Below are 12,492 nucleotides of genomic sequence, written 5' to 3'. Positions count from 1 at the left end.
GGATACACCATCAACATGATAGGATGAACTTGATCAGCAGCAATGCTTAAGTATGTTGTGCTATTCTGACGTTGTTCCACATGAATTAAAGGACCCAAATCATTCCAGGAAAGCATGCCCCAAACCATAACACTGCCCTCACCAGCTTGAAGGGTTGTACTCAGGCATGTGGGGTACATGCTTTCATGCTGTTTCCACCAAATTCTCACTCTGCCATCTGCATGATGCAACCGCAAACGTGATTCATCGGACCACATGACTTTTTTCCAATGCTCAACTGTCCAATCCTTGTGTTCCTGTGCGAAATGGAGATGTTTTATCTTGGTAACGGTAGACAGCAAAGGTGTTCGAACTGGCCTTCAGCTTCCATATCCCATACGATGCAGTGTACGGTGAACAGTGCATTCAGAGATCATTTGAGAGAATCCCTGATTAAGATCTGCAATAAGCTGATGCACTGTTGCCCTTCTGTTGTCTTGTACCAGTGTTGCCACTCTCCGTTCTGCCCTAACATTGACTAGTCGCTGACGGCTAGTCAGCGAATAATTCACATGTTCAGACCCAGATTTTCGGCTGACAGTCCAGTCTTTAAACATTTTAACAACAGCTGCTCTTGAACATTTAATGAATTCAGCTGTTTTGCTGATACTCGCTCCATGGATCCAAGCACCAACAATCATCCCACGTCAAAGGCTGTTAAATCGAACTGTTTACCCATATCTTCAGAAAAAAATCATTTCTACTGTCGTGGTAAACAACCTGCTTCCCTATTCATAATGGTCTGGCCCTCTAGCAACTTCAGCACGAAATTATAGCTAATTTGCCTACAAACATCAGGTGGTCATAATAATCTGGTCTCAATTTCCTCTGGCATGTGTGTATATACACACACACACATTCAGAAATCAGTTCCACCAACTACAGAAAGTAAGTAACCAAAACTCATTCTTTCACCTGGAAAAACATGATACAAATACCTTTCTTCTAAGATCACTGTGAAGAGTAAATGAAACCATGTATGTAAAGCACCTAGCACAGTGCCTACACCCACAGGCACTGCAATGGAACTTTCCTATCCTCCTGTACTTCTGTGATGGCACACATCTTCACTCCTTTAGAAGAACAATAACCATGAGCCATAACCAAATATGCCATGTCTCAAAGAGTCACCCCAATGTTAGCTACATACCAGAAGGAAACAGACATTTCCTTAGAGTCTGTTAACAGCAGACCGTCTAACAATTCTATGGCAGAGACAGGTAGTTCCTTTCTAAAACCTATGTTCTCCTCCTTCTCCTGGACCCACAGCCACGCTATATATCCCTGCTACCCTCAGAGTTAGGTGTGGCCCTGTGACAGTGTAACTCTGAATGAAAGTGGATGTCACCATTTCCAGGCCCAGTTCATGGAGACACCAACCATGAATGCTGCTCCAGGCACTTTAAACTTGAACCTGATTAGATGGAGACAACCCTAAGGCCACCTTTGAAGCCTCAAGTTAAAGGTGGCACATGCTCCATCAGCCTAGGTCTCTAATAAATGTGTGTCCTGTTTACCTGCTAAGAACTATCATATGAACAAGACACACATTTTTATCATAAGCAAGCAATTATATCTTTTGAGGATTTTCTGTGGGTTTTTTTTGTTTTTTTTTTAAATATATTTTATTGATTTTTTACAGAGAGGAAGGGAGAGAGATAGAGAGTTAGAAACATCGATGAGAGAGAAACATCGATCAGCTGCCTCCTGCACATCTCCTACTGGGGATGTGCCCGCAACCCAGGTACATGCCCCTGACCGGAATCGAACCTGGGACCTTTCAGTCCGCAAGCCGACGCTCTATCCACTGAGCCAAACCGGTTTCGGCAAGGAGGATTTTCTGTTTTAACAGTTAGCTGACCCTAATACAATTACATAAAAGCAACTTTCTAAAAGTTCATTCTTACTCAATTTCCTCTGGCATAGTATTTGCCACCTCTGCTACTTCTCATGGCCACATCATCAACTATAACTCTAGAAATGGTAATGCTATTTTCTTATGCTCAATGAAATTTACATATATTTACTTAATTAATCCCATTCCCCTAAAAGTTGATCTCTATATAAAAGCTAAATGATAGGTAGCAATAAAGTAATTTTTTAAACTGCATAAAGCAATTTTTAAAGCTGACCAAGAGAAAGATCTCTTTCTTGTGGAGCATTCAAACGAAACACAGTTCAACTCAAACACAATATTATCAAAAAAATAAAAATGAGAAGACTGAAATCAAAGAAACAGATATGATAGTTATCTTACCTACAAGTTCAACCAAAATACAGGGTAGGGCAAAAGTAGGTTTACAGTTGTTTGTATGGAAAATAACTATCCTATCTAATGAAAGACAAAAAGGGTAATTAACCATACCTCCGCTATGCTTCCCATTGGCTAATCAATGAGATATGCAAATTAACTGCCAACAAAGATGGCGGCCGGCAGCCATGCAGCTGAAGCAAACATGAGGCTTGCTTGCCCCAGTGATGGAGGAAGCCAAGGTTCCCCGCCTGCCGCGGCCCAGCTCTGGGCTCCAAAAGCAACAATGTTTCTATTATAGAAGCTAAACAAACCCCATATACCTGCTTTCAGCCAGCTGCGGCCTCAGAACTGGGAGCGCCAGTGATGGCAACAATGTTTCAATTATAGAAGGTAAATAAATCTCAGAATAAAAAAAAAAAAGAAAAAGAAAAAAAGGAGAGGCTGGGAGCTTCAGTCACTGGCCAGCCTGAAAACGGCCCTCAGCCCCTCACCCAGACTGGCCAGGCACCCCAGTGGGGAACCCGTCCCTGAAGGGTGTGTGGCCAGCCTGAAAACAGCCATCAGCCCCTCATCAGGACTGGCCAGGCACCACAGTGGGGACCCCCACCCTGAAGGGGGTGTGACCAGCTGCAAACAGACATCAGCCCCTCACCCAGGCTGGCCAGGCATCCCAGCAGGACCCCCACCCTGATCCGGGACACCCTTTAGGGCAAACCAGCCGGCCTCCACCCATGCACCAGGCCTCTATCCTATATAGTAAAAGGGTAATATGCAAACTGACCCTAACAGCAGAAAGACTGGGAATGACTGGTCACTATGACACACACTGACCACCAGGGGGCAGACGCTCAATGCAGGAGCTGCCCTCTGCTGGTCAGTGCGCTCCCACATGGGGGAGCTCTGTTCAGCCACAAGCCAGGCTGATGGCTGCCAGTACAGCGGTGGTGGTGGGAGCCTCTCCCGCCTCCTCAGCAGCGCTAAGGATGTCCAACTGCAGCTTAGGTCTGCTCCCCACTGGCAAGTGGACATCCCCCGAGGGCTGCCGGGCTACCAGAGGAATGTCTGATTGCCATCCTAGGCCCAATCCCCCGGGGAGCAGGCCTAAGCCAGCACGTCGTCATCCTCCGAGGGGGTCCCAGACTGCAAGAGGGCACAGGCTGGGCTGAGGAACCCCCCACCCCCGAGTGCACAAATTTTTGTGCACCAGGCCTCTAGTTAATAAATAATAATACAAGAATAAACTGTTTCATATATTCACAACGATATAGCACACAAACACACATACACAGTGCCTAAGTCCCACAATCAGAGAGAATGTCTCTGCTATTGTTCCCAGATTCGTAAGACCTGAAATTATGGAAACAAACGGCAGAAACTGTTGCTATAGATATCTCTTTGTGGTATATATAGATCTGCTTTATTTTCATTATTTTAATAATTCATGTCAGCCAACCCTGTTCTATAACCCCTATGCATCCCTGACCTCCATCTGTAATCACCTGTATGTAAAATATTTATTTATCTGCCTTCCCCTGACATAATCAATCCCATGAGAGGAACTATCTATCTTGCCTAATGCATATCTGAAATGCCTGGCATCATGCCTGACCCAAAGCAGGGACTCCATATCTCTGTAATGAAAATATGAGCATCCCAAAGCACATCAAAAGTTGGCCGCAGATGCAACCGTTCACCAAAGAAAAACATCATCTGGCCCAGCGCTCTCATTTACCACATCAGTAAATTAAGAAAGATCCAAAAAAATGCCAAAATTCACATAACTAGTCATTGACAGAAATTTCATATCCCCTATTCTCCACCCCATTCTTTAAATGAAAAAAAAAAAAGAAAAGAAAAAGAGGATAAAGCAGGACAAAGTAAAAGAGAACAATCTGACAATGAGGACTGTTCCATCCTGAGCTCTGATTAGGACAGAAGATATCAAGGGGTGAACTATGTATGTCCTCTTATAAAATGAATGTCAAAGCAGCCTGGGCTCAGAACTGAGTCCTTTGTTTCTTCCTTTAGGGCTACCAATCAACAGGTCAGAGAGCCATATCCATCTTTACAAAATAAAACACCGTGGGTTGGGTGCTCAGTCCTCCTACAACATGGAAACCCGAGGAGGCACATGTTCTCTGCTGGAAAATGAAGCATAATGCTCTGTATTCAACAAGTTCCACTGAACACAAAAAGCTCAAGTGGACTTGATTTTTTTCTTAAGAAAATTACAGAGGGCAATTCTCTCATGCTACAACAGACACAAACTCTTAAAACTATCTCATTTAGACGGAAAGGAAATTTATTTGACAAATGTTCACTGAGCATCTACCAATGCCTGGCACGGCTATAGATCCTGGAGATAGTGAAGAAAATGAAAAATCTCCTGTTTACATAGAACTGACATTCTAATGGGAAAAGGAGAGATACACAAACAAAGTAAGAAAAACATGTAGCATATTACATTTAATTAGTGCTAAGAGAAAAATAAAACAGGTAAAGGGGATAGAGCATGAAGGGGAGGGAATGAATGGGGCAGACTGCACTACAGTGAGATCTGAAAAAGACCTAAACTTTCCTCATCCAGGGGACGGCCTCTCGCCTCCATCTACTCAGAGCAGGATGGGAAGGCACTGGAAGTTCTGAGCAGGAGTAATATGACCTGACTTTATCCGACAGGGTCACTTTGTCTGCGGGGCTTAGAAGAGACTGAAACATAGGCAAGAACATGTAATTCAAGTTAAAATATAAAAATTATAAATGACCAATGAGAATTTGGAAAAACCACTCCCATTTACTTATACAGAAATAATATAGAATTTCTCACTAAGTTGGCAAAAGTTCACCACACCACAATCATCAATATGGTAAAATAGGCACTTTTAAATTACGCTAGTGAGAATGTCGACTCGAAAACTCTTTCTGAAATCTCTTTCTGCATGTTATTTCACCTAGTAAACCCTATTGGGATTAAGGTTCAAGTCTTAGGAAACTAGAGATGTAAAGATCTACATGTAAAAGAATGTTTGCAAAATCCCTCTTTTAAGGTTCAAGTCTTAGAAAATGACTAGAGATGTCAAAATCTATGTGTAAAAGTAAGTTTGCAAATTACTAATAATTATTTTTAAAAATAGACATGAAAAGAGTGCTGTCAGAGGAATGACTGCATAGGAGTGCACCCTGTCCTCTCCCCCTGAAATTTCAACAAGTTAACCAATACAAGTCAACAAAGAAATCACTGCTCAACAAAGATGCACACCTAAAGACCTGCACATTGAAACATCTAAAGGTGGGCAATGGGGAATAAAGGGGGAGATGAGAAGGGAGGAAAGCACAGACACCCTGCAGACGCAGCCCTGCAGCCCAGAGCTCAGGGCTGGGCCAGGAGAGGAAAAAAAGCTGGTGATAGCAGGTGCTTCCTTCAGCCAGGAGGAACAGAGAGATTGGAAGGATTAGGGGGGAAGGGGGCAGCCCAGCAGGGGAAGCAGTGAGGGAGCAAACAGTACTTGAGTCAGCAGACACCTGACAGCATGGGGTTCTGCTGTGCAGTATTCCAATGTCTGGCCAGTGGTGGTGTTTCAGAAATGGAACCAAAGAATTCCCTCCCTTTTATAACTGTTATAAACCACAGGTAGCCCTAATATATCCTCCGCTTGGACCCCCAAGACTCGTCTCCTGTTGTCCTTAGAGTTGGAACCAGGAGCATATTATCTATAAACCAAGAACTGTTGCAGTAGAACCACTGTTTCCCTCTATGACTGATCCTAGGAGGGGTGCTTGGAGTGGGACCCCATGGAAGTCAGGGGTTGCCATTACAGTGAGGGCAAAATAAATGCCACGGCCAAACAAGGTGGCTGAACTGTCTTACAGAAGCTATGAAGGTTAAGACTGGGAGCTCACATAGTTAAAAAAAAATCTTGCAATTCAGCACCAACTACTGAAAAATAGCAGAAAGACCTCTTCAGAGTAAGCTCCTATATAGAAAGCCATTAATATAGACAAGTATTCATGCCTACGCAAAGGAGAATAGCAAATACCATGAATAACCACAGTAATGAGGATGATCAGAAAGGAAATGAAGAATCCTCAGAAAACAACCTGTAACATGGAAATATGTGATATGAATGATGGAGATTTCAAGACTGCAGTTCTGAATATACTCAAGATGCGAGAAAACACAGACAGGCAATTCAGTGCACACAGAAAACAAATCAATAAACAAAACAAGTACTTTACCAAAGAGACTGAAACTTTAAAAAGGAACAAATCAGAAATCCTGGAAGTGAAGCATTCAATTAAAGGGAGTAAGAGTGAACTACTGACACAGAAAACAGAGCCAACCAGGTGGAGGAAAGAATTAGTGATATCAAAGATAGGAATCAACAAATGATGCAGAGGAAAGAAGACAGAGACCTGAGCATAAAGAAAAACTAAAGAGCTCTATGAGAACTATCTGACTCCATTAGAAAAATATTAGCATTATAGGTACTGTGGAAAAGGAAGAAAAGGGGCAGGGAATGGAGAGTCTATTCAAATAGTGGATGAGAACTTTCCAAACCTATTGATCCTTGAATCCAAGAAGCAAACAGAACACCTAGATACCTCAATCCAAAGAGGCTCTCTCCAAGGCCCTTCGTTTTAAAATTGTCAAAAATTAATGACAAAGAAAAAATTCTCAAAGCAGCCAGGGAAAAAAAGGAAGTGACCTACAAAGGAAAACCCATCAGAATTTCATCTGACTTCTCAGCAGAAACTCTACAAGCCAGAAGAGAGTGGAACCAAATATTCAAACGTCTGAAAGAGAGAATTACCAGCCACGAATAATATATTCAGCAAAAATATACTTTAAATATGAAGGAGAAATAAAGACATTCCCAGTCATGAAGAAGCTAAGGGATTTTATCACCAGAAAACCTCCATTGCAAGAAATTATACTTAAGGGGGTTATTCTACCTTAAACAAAGAGCATAAGGTCACAACACTATGAGTAAGATCACCAAACAACTTACAGCATAAACAACGATAATTTGTGACAACGAAAACATAAAGGGGAGGAGATAAGGTCTGAACTGGCAAAGGAGGATGAAGATCAGGTTCACTCAAAAGAAAAAGAACTACACTATGTATGCAACTTTATTTCTTATTAATCTAATGATATCCACACACAAAAATCCCCAAACCAGGAAAACACAGCTTAAAAGGAGGAAAACAGAGGAAAGTATGGAATATCACCAAAACAATAAAAAATACATAACAGACAGAAACACAAAGAAAAAAGAACCAATGTAGGCACAGAGCTACCAGAAAACAAAAGATAAAATGGCTACAGGAAATCCTCACACACCAACAATTACCCTAAATGTAAATGGTCTAATTTACCGATAAAGAGAAACAGAGTAGCAGAGTGGATCAAAAAACAAAATCCAACCATATGCTGCCTGTAAGAGACACATCTAAGATGCAAAGACAAAGGTAGGCTTAAAGTAAAAAGATGTGAAATGATTCTGCAAGCAAATAATATCCACAGAAAAGCAGGTGTAGCCATACTTATCTCTGATAAAATACATTTCAAGATAACAAGAGACAAGATGGACACTTTATAATGATAAAGGGAATACCACATCAAGAAAACATAACAGTTCTTAGTATATATGCACCCAACCGGGGAGCAGTGAAAAATATAAAACAACTACTCACAGAACTAAAGGAAGAAACAGATCAAAATGCAATCATACTTGGGGACCACTAAAAGTTCTAGACACATCAACCAAACAGAAAATCAATAAAGAAATATCGGCCTTAAATGAAACACTAGACCAAATGGACATAATTGACATTTACAGAACCTTACATCCCAGAACACCAGATTATACAATCTTCTCCAGTATTATAGTCTATTCTGAAGAATAGACTATATGTTAGTCACAAAACTAGCATAAACAAATTCAAGAAGACTGAAATTATACCAAACATATTCTCTGACCACAATGTCTTGAAATTAGAAATAAACTGTAAAAGAGACCCACAAATATGTGGAGATTAAACAACACACTACTAAAAAATGACTGGGTCAAAGAAGAAATAAAAGATGAGATCAAAAGATATAGAGAGACAAATGAGAATGACAATACAACGTATCAAAAGTTCTGAGATGCAGTCAAAGCAGTAATAAGAGAAAAGTTTATATCACTACAGGCCTCGCTCAAGAAACAAGAGATCCCAATCAGTGTGGCTCAGCGGCTGAGCATCGACCAGGGACCAAGAGGTCGCTGCTTTGATTCCGGGTCAGGGCACATGCCTGAGTTGTGCGCTCGATCCCCATTAGGGGGTGTGCAGAAGGCAGCTGATAGATGATTCTCTCTCATCATTGATGTTTCTCTCTCTCTCTCCCTCTCCCCTCCTCTTTCTCTAAAAAAATCAATAAAACATATAAAAAAACAAGAGAAATCCCAAGTAAACAACATTAACATTACATCTTAAAGGACTAGAAAAAGAAGAAAAGCAACCCAGAGTCAGCAGAAGGAATAAAAATTACAGCAGAAATGAATGAAATAGAGAACTAAAAAACTATACCAAAAATTTAATAAAACAAAGAGCTGGTTCTTTGGAAAAGTTAAATAAAATTGACAAATCCTCTAGACAAACAATCAGCAAAGATACAGCAATCCTAAATGACTCACTAGATCAGATGGACTTAATAGACATCTTTAGAACACTTCACCCCAAAGCCATGGAATATACATTCTACTCAAGTGCTCATAAGACATATTCAAAAATAGACCATATATTGGGTCACAAGCAAAGTATCCCCAAATTCAAGAAGATTGAAATCATAAAAAGCATCTTCACAGACCACGATGGCATAATATTAGAAATAAACTACAATAAAAACAACCCAAAATACTCAAACACCTGGAAGCTGAATAGCATGCTATTAAATATTGATTGGGTTACCAATGAGATCAAAGAAGAAATTAAAAACATCCTGGAAACTAATGACAATGAAAACACAACAATCCAAAACCTATGGGACACAATGAAAGCAGTCCTGAGAGGGAAGTTTATAGCTCTACAGGCCTATCTCAACAAACAAGAAAAAATGGTAGTAAATCATCTAACTCTACAACTCAAAGAATTAGAAAGAGAGCAACAAGAAAACCCCAGAGTGAGCAGAAGGAAGGAGATAATAAAGATAAGAGCAGAAATAAATGACATAGAGACCAAAAAAACAATACGGAAAATCAATGAAACCAAGAGCTGGTTCTTTGAAAGGATAAACAAGATTGACAAACCTCTAGCCAGACTCACCAAGAAGCAAAGAGAGAGGACCCAAATAAACAAAATCAGAAATGAGAGGCGAAATAACAACAGACCTCACAGAAATACAAATGATTGTTAAAAAATACTATAGACAGCTCTACTCCAACAAACTACAAACCTGGAGGAAATGGACAAATTCCTAGAAAAATACAACATTCCAAAACTCAATCAGGAAGAATCTAAAAATCTCAACAGGCCAATAACTATGGAAGAAATTGAAGCAGTCATCAAAAAGCTTCCAGCAAACAAAAGCCCAGGACAAGATGGCTTCACAGGGGAGTTTTACCAAACATTCAAGGAAGAACTAAAACCTATCCTCCTCAGACTACTACAAAAAATTCAAGAGGAAGGAACACTTCCAAGCTCATTCTATGAAGCCAGCATCACCCTAATACCAAAACCAGGTAAAGACAACACAATGAAAGAGAATTACAGGCCAGGATCCCTCATGAACATAGATGCCAAAATCCTCAAGAAAATCTTAGCAAATTGGATCCAGCAGTACATCAGAAAGATCATACACCATGACCAAGTAGGATTTATCCCAGGGATGCAAGGATGGTACAATATCCGCAAATCAATAAACGTGATACATCACATAAACAAATTGAAAGAAAAAAACCACATGGTCATATCAATTGATGCAGAAAAAGCATTTGACAAAATTCAACACCCATTTTTGATAAAAACTCTCAGTAAGGCGGGGGTAGAAGGATCATACCTCAACATAATAAAAGCCATATATGACAGGCCCACAGCCAACATCATACTCAATGGACAAAAACTAACACCATTTCCCCTAAGAACAGGAACAAGACAGGGATGCCCCCTCTCACCACTCCTGTTCAACATAGTACTGGAAGTGTTAGCCATTGCAATTCAGCAAGAAGAAGAAATAAAAGGCATCCAAATTGGAAAAGAGGAAGTAAAACTGTCCTTATTTGCAGATGACATGATATTATACATACAAAACCCTAGAGACTCCATCAAAAAGCTACTAGACTTAATACATGAATTTGGCAATGTAGCAGGATACAAAATTAACCCCAAGAAATCTGAGGCATTTCTATACACCAATAGTGAACTTTCAGAAAGAGAGATTATAAAAACAACCCCGTTTACCATCGCACCAAAAAAATTAAGCTACCTAGGAATAAACTTAACTAAAGAGGTAAAAGACCTCTACTCAGAAAACTACAGGACATTGAAAAAAGATATAGAGGAAGACATAAACAGATGGAAGAACATACCGTGTTCATGGATTGGTAGAATCAACATCATTAAAATGTCCATACTACCCAAAGCAATCTATAAATTCAACGCACTTCCCATTAAAATACCAACGGCATACTTCAGAGATCTAGAACGAACTCTCCAAAAATTCATCTGGAATAAAAAAAGACCCCGAATAGCGGCAGCAATCCTGAAAAAGAACAAAGTAGGTGGGATCTCAATACCAGATATCAAGATGTATTACAAAGCCACTGTTCTCAAAACTGCCTGGTACTGGCACAAGAATAGGCATATAGATCAATGGAATAGAATAGAGAGCCCAGAAATCGGCCCGAACCAATATGCTCAATTAATATTTGACAAAGGAGGCAAGAACATACAATGGAGCCAAGATAGTCTCTTCAATAAATGGTGTTGGGAAAATTGGACAGATATATGCAAGAAAATGAAACTAGATCACCAACTTACACCATACACAAAAATAAACTCAAAATGGATAAAGGACTTAAATGTACGACAGGAAACCATAAAAATTCTAGAAGAATCCAAAGGCAACAAAATCTCAGACATATGCCGAAGCAATTTCTTCACTGATACAGCTCTTAGGACACTTGAAACTAAAGAGAAAATGAACAAATGGGACTACATCAAAATAAAAAGCTTCTGCACAGCAAAAGAAACCATCAACAAAACAACGAGAAAACCCACTGTGTGGGAAAACATATTTGCCAATGTCATATCTGATAAGGGCCTAATCTCCAAAATTTAAAGGGAACTCATACAACTTAACAAAAGGAAGATAAACAATCCAATCAAAAAATGGGCAAAGGACCTAAATAGACACCTTTCAAAAGAGGACATTCAGAAAGCCAACAGACATATGAAAACATGCTCAAAGTCACTAATCATCCAAGAGATGCAAATCAAAACAACAATGAGGTACCATCTCACACCTGTCAGACTGGCTATCATCAACAAATCAACAAATGACAAGTGCTGGAGAGGATATGGAGAAAAAGGAACACTTGTGCACTGTTGGTGGGAATGCAGACTGGTGCAGCCACTATGGAAGACAGTATGGAGTTTCCTCAAAAAACTGAAAATGGAACTCCCATTTGACCCTGTGATCCCACTTCTAGGAATATATCCCAAGAAACCAGAAATACCAATCAGAAAGGATATATGCATCCCTATGTTCATAGCAGCACAATTCACCATAGCTAAGATCTGGAAACAGCCTAAATGCCCATCAGTAGATGAATGGATTAGAAAACTGTGGCACATCTACACGATGGAATACTATGCTGCTCTAAAAAGGAAGGAACTCTTACCATTTGCAACGTCATGGATGGAACTGGAGAGCATTATGCTAAATAAGCCAGTCAATGAAGGAAAAATACCACATGACCTCACTCATTCATGGATAATAGAGACCATTATAAACTTTTGAACAATAACAGATACAGGGGCAGAGCTGCCTCAAACAGATTGTCAAACTGCAGCGGGAAGGCTGGGGAGGATTGGGGGGCAGGTGGTAGGGGGGTAAGAGATCAACCAAAGGACTTGTATGCATGCATATAAGCATAACCAATGGACATAAGACACTGGGGGATAAGGGAGGCTAAGGGACTGTCTAGGGCGGGGGG

At 40.3% G+C, this 12,492-nt stretch overlaps 1 protein-coding gene across 8 annotated transcripts in view; it reads right to left on the bottom strand.

Moving 5' to 3' along the window:
- Positions 1–12,492, bottom strand: part of ANAPC1 (anaphase promoting complex subunit 1) — a 110,644-nt gene that overhangs the window by 64,984 nt on the left and 33,168 nt on the right. The gene's annotated exons all lie outside the window — the stretch shown is intronic.

This window comes from Myotis myotis, unplaced genomic scaffold (assembly GCF_014108235.1).
Source record: "Myotis myotis isolate mMyoMyo1 unplaced genomic scaffold, mMyoMyo1.p scaffold_m19_p_43, whole genome shotgun sequence".
NCBI lineage: Eukaryota > Metazoa > Chordata > Mammalia > Chiroptera > Vespertilionidae > Myotis > Myotis myotis.
Note: the sequence above shows the minus strand (reverse complement) of the source record. Positions and strands in the feature narration are given on the sequence as shown.